The sequence below is a fragment of the Bos javanicus genome, chromosome 1, assembly GCF_032452875.1.
Source record: "Bos javanicus breed banteng chromosome 1, ARS-OSU_banteng_1.0, whole genome shotgun sequence".
NCBI lineage: Eukaryota > Metazoa > Chordata > Mammalia > Artiodactyla > Bovidae > Bos > Bos javanicus.
This window is the reverse complement of record NC_083868.1, coordinates 89784106-89794320: the sequence shown is the minus strand read 5'-3', so window position 1 is coordinate 89794320 and position 10215 is coordinate 89784106. Positions and strand designations below refer to the sequence as shown.

Below are 10215 nucleotides of genomic sequence, written 5' to 3'. Positions count from 1 at the left end.
TAATTCAGATAGAAATTACTTTCGCAAACGGCAATCAATTTTTGCTACTACTTCTTGCTTTCTTGACAATCTGGTCAGTGGACTGTGGAAAGTGCTTTTACTTGATTACTTACGTTGTTGATAATCATTGTGGTTTTTGGCAGAGCTAAGGCATTATTTCACAGACCTGCATTGCAATGGGGAATGGGTGTAACTTTAAAACCCAGCCAGAGTTCCTGTGGCTTTAGCCAACACCAAGGAATGTACAAACTCAAGCACAATTCTTATGAGACTTCATTATTTTTTTATGGTGGTTTGCCATGGGCCAGTCCACACAAGGGGACAGGGTAAGCAAATATGGAACCATGGAGGTCTGAGGTTCCTCTACAGCTCAAAGAGTCTTATACTGTGGAGGCCTCTGTTCTATATGGAGACATAAAGAACACCCTGTGTGTCTCACCTAATGCCCAGGACACATATCCTTTCACTTGGAACTTTGGATTTGAAAGGAAGGAAGCATGTTTAAAAATGTGTGTGTGTGTGTGTGTGTGTGTATATATATATATATATGTATATATTCCAAAACCTATGATGCCACTTGGCTATCTTCCAAAGACAGAGAGAACCACTACTGCAGGCCGAAGGCTTTATTTGGATCTAAATGTTGAAAAAGGAATAAAAGAAACAGAGACCTGAAATGTGGCAGATACCTTTTTTGGAAGTGACTTTATGAGAATAAAGAATGATGGAAAGAAGCAGAGCTATATTGAATGATTGCTTTATCACATTTTGCCAACTCCTATCCTTGACTTTTCAACTTTTTAAACATTTCAAACAAATCAGCTATTCCGTGGTTGAATTCTCTGGGAAGAAATTGACTCTGATTAGTCCAAAACCACCTCAGCAGCCAACTGAAAGACTAGAACTAGTTTAATTTCTTAAAAAATCAACAAGGGTATAAAGTCAGTTATAAAGTGGAATATCTGTCTTGCTAGAACCTAAGCTAAGACCTCTAATTCCTTTTATATAAGTCAGTGAACAGCTGTCAGATATGTGAACAAATTTTGGACACTTGAGAACTGTGACTTGGAACCAGTGACCTGGAGGTCCTCTGTCCTTATTCGCGCACCCCTGAGCCACCTGCTTTGGCACAATACACAGTCATTATAGACATGGCATCACCCAGTTGTGAGAATCCACTGGTGTGTTTTTAGAATTTCCAGTATTTTTCTAGTTCAGGTGGCACTTACTTTGGACTGCTTTTGGTCTCGATGTCCCCATCCTATTTAGTGACACCACCATCCATCAAGTCACTAAAATCAGAAACTGTCATTATCTTTTAGTTGATAAGCCTTGTCTATCTACCTCTGTGTCTCATGAGTCCCTCGTCTTGTCTGTTACCATCACCTGACTTCAGGCTTCTTCTTGAATAGCCACATAGCTTTTTCACTCACCCCCCCAAGCATCCTTTCTTCACCTTGCTGCCAGATTTTCATCTTAAACCAGAGATCAAATGTTATTGCAGTGCTTAAGTTTTTCTTTGTCTCCTTGATTATGTTCTGATTCCTTCTGTTATTCCTCACCCTGGTCATCTAAGACTGCTCTGGTCACCCTGCCTTCTGACTGATGTGCTTTCTGACTCACCTGCCTCCTGATTCACATGCCTCTTCTTCTCAGCTCTGGTTTTACTGGGTTGCCTTTTCTTCTAATGGCATATGTTTCCATACGTTTCTGTGTTTATAGCCAGTTGCTCCTGCTGTTTGTTCTGCCTACAATTCCCTTCCTCTTTTTCTTGAGAGATCATAGCTCACTCCTCTTGCAAAGCCCACATCAAATACCCCTGCTCAGAAGTCTATTCTGCCTCATGAGACATGGGATACTCCTTTTAACACTTAGGTGTATCTGTTGTCATACTCCTCCCCAGGCCTACTCATTCCATAAATATTTGTGTATTTATGTGATTTTAACATGAGTTCCCTAGAGACCAGACCTTTTTTTCACCCTTATCTTCCTAGTAATTGGCACTGCATCTGTCCACGGTAGAGGCTCCATCAATATTAGATTGAATTAGCATTATGAGGGCTCCCCTGCTAGCTCAGTTGGTAAAGAATCTGCCTGTAATGCAGGAGACCCAGGTTCGATTCCTGGGTTGGGAAGATACCCTGGAAGAGGAAATAGCAATCCACTCTATTTTTTTTTTCTTTTTCTTTTTTTTTTTCTGTTTTTTTTTTTTTTTTTTTTTTTGCAATCCACTCTAGTATCCTTGCCTGGAAGATCCCATGGACAGAGGAGCCTGGCGGGCTACAGTCCATGGGGTCGAAAGAGTTGGACATGACTTAGCGACTAAACCACCAGAATTATGAAGCACAGCCTTTCTACATGGTAGCTCCTGGAAGCACTGCAGATTGGGAGATGGAGATTCCAGCCCAATTCCCTATCAGACCTGCCATTGTATCTTACATGGGTTGATCTGTATGCCCCTTGAATTCTTTTTGAGCTTAAAAATTGAGAGTAAGTCTAAAAGTGGCCAGCTACTTCTTTCCTGTGCTGTTTGCTCCATCTGGCCTCTTCATGAACTCTCACGTCTTCTATTAATAATCATTTCTTCTTATTGCCTCACCTTTGCTCTTGTGTCGGTACTGCCATAGCCACTCCAAAGGCCAGCTTACCTTGCACTTCTACTTCCAGTCTTGCCTGAACCTTCCAGTCTAGATTTTCTTTTGTTGAACCTCTCTAGGACTTTAGAATCTCTTTCCTACTATTCATGATTTTATTACATATAGATTTATACTGTTTGATAGCTATTTGACTATGTAAGTTTTTTTTTCTGCTCAGTTCAACTGAGGACTACTATAGTGTATAGCATAGGGTTTTAAGACCCTGATGCTGGGAAAGACTGAAGGCGGAGGAGAAGGGGGCAACGGAGGATGAGATAGTTGGATGACATCATCGACACAATGGACATGAGTTTGACCAAACTCCAGGAGATAGTGAAGGACAGGAAGCCTGGCATGCTGCAGTCCATCGGGTTGCAAAGAGTTGGACACGACCTAGCTACAGAACGACAAGCTTGATGTTGTTGCCAACAGAGGCATTCCAGTGTCTTTCCTGGAGGCCTTGGATTTGCTGTACCAGATATGTACACATCTGCTTAAACTTCAGATATAAAATGGGAAACATAATAGCACCTATCATATAGAATACAGAAGAGAAAATATATCTGAAACACTTTTGTACCTGATGAATGTCTTGGTAAGTGATAGTTATTATTGTTAAGAACAGTTTTAATCAGAACCTGTTGAAACTGTTTTATCTTCTATCCAAAGCCTACATAAGTAATGACTGATCCTTTGAGGTCTTTATCATGTTGCCGGATAATTATGATGACTAGTTTGGCAAACAGTCAGGTCATGCTTGGTTCTCCATTGCTCCACACAGAGTGCAGAATGGCCAATGCAGGTACTGACATCGTGGTTTGTGCAGTGGTGTCTTGTGGCCCAAATGAACCACAAGAGCTTATGAATTGTCCTAAAACACACAAAATGTGATTTATTAGACATTAATAAACAGAGTATATTTTTGGTGCTATCATACCCAGACTATAAGGTAATTGAAATAAATCTGAGACATATCTCCTGAAAGAGGTCTACTCAATCTTCAGCCAAAGGAGGAAAAAAAAACCTACAACCCTGTCTCCACAACACAATGACATAGGAAGTATTTGTTTTTAAAACCATTTCATTGTGCTTTCTTAATTTCTCATATCTCATCTCAGAAACTCAGAATTAACATGGCAAAAGTCCATTGCTTTGAGTTTAGGAAAAAACAATATAATTTTTCTCTATCTTTCATAGACTTTGCTTGTTGGGCCAGAAGCCCGACTCAATTGGACACAGCTGCACTCTGAACTTACATCACTAGTTAACATTTCCACTTCGAAGCATTCATTTGGCTTATTTGTTCCAGAAGGTTTTCTGTTCCCTGAGTAAATGTTTCGCTATGCTGTACCCACAGATTCATAAACTAGTTCAGTGGCTGATTTTTCAAGACTGTGATTTAAAGAGCCCATGACCTATTGAAAAAGCTGCATCTATTTTCACCATTGGATATGAGGCCTGCCCTATACCCTGTTTCAGTATAAGTTAGGTTTTGTCTTTGGTCCTGAATTTCCACCTGTGAGGCTATTTTCTACCCGGAGAGAGTTAAATCTGCAGAGTTCATCTGGTGTCTCGTTCTTAACTGTACCCTAGTCCTTCTTAAGGCATTAATAGTTCAGTGGTAACTCACTCCAGTATTATTGCCTGAAAAATCCCATGGATAGAGGAGCCTGGTCGGTTATAGTCCATGGGGTTGCAAAGAATTAGACATGACTTAGCAACTAAGCAAAAGTCATTATGATTGCTCATTCATACATGAAGCTTGTGAGACTGAAATTTGGAACTATTTTAAGATTTTTTATAGAAAAAGGATGACCTGGGTGAATCAGGTTTTATGATAGAAATGATTTTATCCATTATGGTATTTGAGGCAACAGGCTTTAATCCTTATTTCCCAAGTTGAATTTGTCTTTCTATACTTACTATGGGCTTCCCTGGTGGCTCAGACAGTAAAGAATCTGCCTGCAATATAGGAGATCTGGGTTTGATCCTTCAGTTGGGAAGATCACCCAGAGAAGGAAATGGCAACCCACTCCACAATTCTTCCCTGGAAAATCCCATGGACAGAGAAACCTGGCAGGCTTCAGTCCATGGAGTTACGAAGAGTCGTACACGACTGAGCAACTAGCACTTTCACTTTCCACCGTGCCTAGCTGGGAAACCTTAATTATGTTACTGAAGTCCTCTGGGATTCAATATTACCATCTAGAAAAACGAGGATAATAATAACACCTACCTGTTAGGTGGCTGTAACACTGGTACCCAGTAAACACAAAAAATACTTACTGTAGGCTTCTGTTGGTGTGTTTCTCATGAAGAAAGACCAAGATTCAAGTACTTGGTCCTTGATTTGGAGTTGTTCATTGACTAAAACCCGGGCAGTATAGAAGAAATAAGCCTAGCAGTAGGAGAGCAGCTAAATGCTGGAACTACTCACTGCAGGGTGGCAGGAGGAACTGGGGGTTGGGAAAGCTTGGGACAGTACAGGAGCACACTGCTGGTGACTGTCATTCTGTTGGTGGGACTCGGCATCTCTGTGTGCAAACACCCTCTATTTCACAGATGAAGCAACTGAGACCTTGTCATATGTCTCACTTCTCTGCTTCAGTGAGATTCAGGGTATGGGGAAGATGATTTCCATGTTTCCCTCCTTTTCACTTTAATCCCTATTGAATATTGGGACAGATTTTATCCAGTACACCAGACGTGTATATTACCTACCAGACGTGCTTCAGAGGTGGTGAGAATTGTCCTCTAATGGACAAACAGGATGTGGTTGTGTGGAGGCAGTGAGACTGGCTGGAGAACTCCCTAAGCTGCATGCCAAGTTGCTCTGCTGACACCTAGCTGAGGCCAGACAAGCCTGCCCAAGGCCAGGGCCCTGGCTAAGGAAGGGTGGGTCCTGGGAGCTTACTGCTATGACACATAGCATCCACATCACTGGTTCCTTGAGTCATGTTGCCACTTGTTCCTCCACTTCCAGTTCTCCTGTTCTCAGGCATGCCCAGCCAATGACTGGGTCAACAGTTGAGGTCTGTAAACCTTGCAGACCTTTCTCAGGGATTAAAGGGCTGCCCGTTCTGTGGCTACTGTGGTGCCTGGCGCATTCTCCAGGATGGCTGTGCATAGGAAATATACTTCTACAGTGGAGACTATCTAGTATTTTATGTTGACATTGGTGTGTGGTCCCTATGGAATATTGGTAAGATGAGGAAAATAGAGGGCATGACATTTTAATACATGTCAAGATGTCTTTAAGGGATGAGAAAAGCCTCTAATTAGCTAGTACCTATTTGGAATGATTCCATATGTTATGTGTTAAGACACTGTTGGAGAGCTTGGCCAGAGTTATACTCCTGCGTTTTTAGAGTACTTGTAAAGAGGAGTGTTTTCTCCATGAGGATGTGAGTTACTTTGGGAGACTTGGTTATTTCTTCTTAAGAGTCTAATAGCATTGTTCAGTAGAACTTTTTGTGATAATAGTTACATTCTGTAATTAGCCGCTAGCCTCATAAGGCTCTTGGGTGCCTTGAAATATAGCTAGTATGACTGCGAATGGGATTTTTAGTTTCTTTAATTTTAATTAAACAGCCAGTGTGAATATTACCTACCATACTGGACAGCACAGGAGTGCAATACTACTGCCTAATTTATGGGCAGCATACCCAATCATTATATGTTAAATTGAATTGAACTTACATTCTTTAGGGCACTTGCTAAAAGATACCTGTATAATATGGTTTTCAAATTTATAGCATAATTTATTTTCAGTAAGTCTAGATTTTCTATTCATATAACACTTTAACTAAAAACTTATTCTAATCCAAACCTAAACCATCATTATTACTATTGCAGTGTTTTGAGACCCCTGGGCTTGGGGAAAGGAGAATCCCGACAGTGATGCATGACTGTTTTGCTATTTCCATAAATATACTTTATAGATCCTCTCTGCCTTCCACAGGGCTTCCTAGATCATTTCCCAGTGAAACTGGGAAACTGGATATTTCATATCTCCACTGTCTCTCGGCTGCGTGTGCGGGGGGAAGAGAGTGAGTAGCACTTGCCATTGAGAGATGTCTAGGTTTGAATCCCCATCTGCAACTTTGGAAAAATCATTTAAATCTTTATAACTTCAGTTTTTCTTATCAAATGAGAATGAACTGAATTTTTTCAGCCCTAGGTGTCTTTCAGAGCTGAAGCATAAGAATCTTTGATTTAAAATGTGTGTAAATCTTTCTGAGCTGTGAAACACTCTACAAATATTTATGGCCATGGCTATTGTTGTTTTTTATCTCAACTGAAACTGGAGCATTTATTTTGGCCTCCATGGCATATTTTTCCACTCCCAAAACTAACTATTCAGCCACTGCCTGTGATAGAGCCTTATCACTGAAAATATTCAGGATTTAATATACTATATTATATGCCTCATAATCATGAAGTAGCATCTGTTAAATGCCAGTCTGCATGGTATAGAGCTGATCTTTGTGTAGTAGATTGGTTAAATGAAGCCAACTTTTCTGTGGTAGGAGAAAATTTGAAGAGTTCCCACTCACATTCAATATTGGCTTGATGATATACTTGCTTCCTGAGATAAGGAGAAATCTACAAGGTAGATTTATTGCATGAACTGCAAATTTTGTTTAACCTACATATAGATTGTCTAGAGAGGAAACTAAGTCTGTGATAGCAATTTTTGATCTGTCAGGTGATTGTACCTGGATTTCTTAATCTGCCTTTAAACTTGAAGATAAGGGGCATACCTAGTTCTTCATTCTTTCTGAAAACTGTGCTCCTGGAATCAATTGTTTAGAAGTATAGTACATATATAGTGAGTTGCTATTACAACTCATACTACATGAAGATATGGACTTCCTCAGTGGCTGGCTCAGTGGTACAGAATCCACCTGCCTTGCAGGAGATGCATTCCTGGGTCAGGAAGATTTCCTGGAGGAGGGCATGGCAACCCACTCCAGTATTCCTGCCTGGAGAATCCCATGAACAGAGCAGACTGGCGGGCTCTATCCATAGTGTCTCAAAGAGTTGGACATGACTGAAGTGACTGAGCATGCATGCTCATGCAGATACACAAGGAAAAATGTAACTTCTGTATTTTTCTGTAGCTTATCTGAGCTTTCTCTTGAATTTTTAATCTGTTGGGCAATAAAGAATGTATCATTATCATTTGCTGTATAAAAAATTACCCTCAAGGGCTGCAGTTTAAAACAATAAATATTTATTATCTCATGACTTCTAGGTCATTAATCTGGGTGTGACTTTGCTTGGTCATCTGGTTCAGGGTCGTTTAGAAGGCTGCATTCAAGGTGTCATCTAGGGCTAGTTCTAGGATGACCAACTGTATGGGGTTGCTCAAGACTGAGTGGTTTCCTGGGATGTGGGACTTCATTGCTCATACTGGGAAAGTCTTGGGAAAACTGAGATGAATTGGTTACTTTCCTTGAGTTTCATCTGACATCTAGACTGAGGGATAATCTTTCAAGCTCATCCATGTCAGGTGGCAGGATTTAGTTCCTCATGAGTTGTAGGACAGAGGTCCTCAGCTTTTTCTTAGCTATTGTTCAGAAGCTTCCCTTAGATCCTCATCACATGGACCTCTCCATTGTGCAGCTTACAGCATGGTAGCTTGTTTCGTTAGAACAAGCAAAGGTGAGAAGAAAAGCGAGCAAACTGGAAACCAGAGTCTCTTTTAAATCAGATCTTTGAAGTTCCAACCCAACATTTCTGCTGTATTGCATGTGAGAAGAAAGTCATTAGGTCCAAAGAATACGCAAGCACAGTGAATTATTCAAGGCAGGAAATAGGGAGACATCTTAAGGAGCTGCCACTACAAGGGAAAAATAGTAAAATGTAGTCCATTTGGCAAATATGGGTAACAGTAATTTTGCAGTAATCATTCAGAATTTAAACTTTTCTTCTCTTCCTTTTTTGAGATGGCTTCTCAGTATATAGCAAGAAGAAGATCTACTGACCTCATGGCCATGGGAAAGAGGGACCTCAGACCATCTGTGCTGCCCTGGCTCCTCTGTTCTCTGCAGCAAGGTCCTTTTTATGCCTGGTGACTGCTGTTCAACAGCTGAAGTTGGCAGCTGGTGGACACATGCTCTGTAATCTCATGATTCAGTAGGGGCTTGACTGTCCTCTCTGCTGATTTGGTGTCCTGTCCATTCTTGTCTCTCCCACCTGACCCTCTAGCCTAGCAGCTCCCCTGAGGCCCTTACAGTAACCCTCTGGTAAATTCTCCACCCAGTATCATCAGATGTAGCCTGTTTCCTTTCTCAGGGCATGTGGAAACTTCTGGATGGTCTTGAGGTCGTATGAGGGCTGAGGGCGACTCCAAGGGGCTAAACTGAGCTTTCCTTCCGGCGCCCCACCTCCGCCTTCCCCACATACTCACACCATTCAAATAGTGTTCCCCGGATGCAGCTATTCTGTGACAACTTGCTCTGAGTCCCAAATGAGAAAGGAGGCAAAAGCACCTCCTATTTGCATACACCTCATTCTAGGCTCCCACCCCCATTTTGGGGGAGGGGCGGGCGTGGGGTGCGGAGGAGGCTGTGATGTTCAGTCCCATGTGCAGGCTCCTATACCCCAGGCACATGTTAGACCTGCCACTCATGGGCCAGGTCTGGCTCTTGCTGTGTTAAATGAGGTCAGGACAACTTGGAGTGGTTTTCTTTCCTTTCTTTTTTCCCTCTCTTCCCAAAGGTTGGCTTTCATGACTGTTGTCTTGAAGTGGATTTGTAAACGTCAGATTTATGACCCAAAGATGATCAATGGCCTCTTATTCCTTGCAGCAGTAAGCCTTTGGCTTGGCTGGTATGTCAGAGCTGCAGAGGAACATAATTTAAGGGGGAAAGTGTATTCAAAATGCCAAAAATACTATCCCCATTATATGCTTTGGGTTTTATAGCTGCAGGTGACTTCTTGGAGTGACTGACAGCCCTGGGTTGAGGTTCAAGGGCCTACTCATTCTAAAAATGGAGGAATTATTTTAAAAAAAATGCTTTTCTAGTGGTAGTGCTATGAATCCAATATTTTAGTGCCCAAAACAGAGGTTTTCTGTGGGGTTAACCCCACAGATTGAAAGAACTGAAAAAAAGTGTATGTTTGTGTGTGGAGATGAGGGGAGGGGTGCTTAAAAAGGGAACAAGGACCGAAAGTGAAATGTAGGCTGCAGGGAAAATAGAAAGCATAAAATGTACATAGTGGGAACAAAATGGTTAATAGTTCTTCTCTTCCTAACCCTCCCAAGCAGCTGCATCCAGGGAGGGAAGTTTGCCATGGAAACACAGGAAGTATCAGTGATCTGGGCAACAAGGGAAGCTTTTCTTGTTCTATCCAAACTGGAAGTAGCTCCCTTCCCACCAAAATGCCTGGGGCTATACAACACTTCTCTTTGCGGTGGCACAGGATGTAGAGACTGAGTGCTATTTATGGCAGCAGGCAGCCAGAGATGGCAGTTTGTAGAATACACTTAGAGGAAGAACATACTCTGAAAAATAGAGTTGATGAGGACTTTGAATTAAAGGTGAGCTTTGAGTAATTACAGATAGAGAGA

General features: G+C 41.6%; 1 non-coding gene across 1 annotated transcript; it reads left to right on the top strand.

Annotated features, from left to right (window-relative positions):
* Positions 1-2062: 2062 nt before the first annotated feature.
* TRNAY-GUA (transfer RNA tyrosine (anticodon GUA)) lies at positions 2063-2135 on the top strand. Its single transcript has one exon. It is a non-coding gene; the product is annotated as a tRNA-Tyr (tRNA).
* The last annotated feature ends 8080 nt before the right edge of the window (positions 2136-10215 follow it).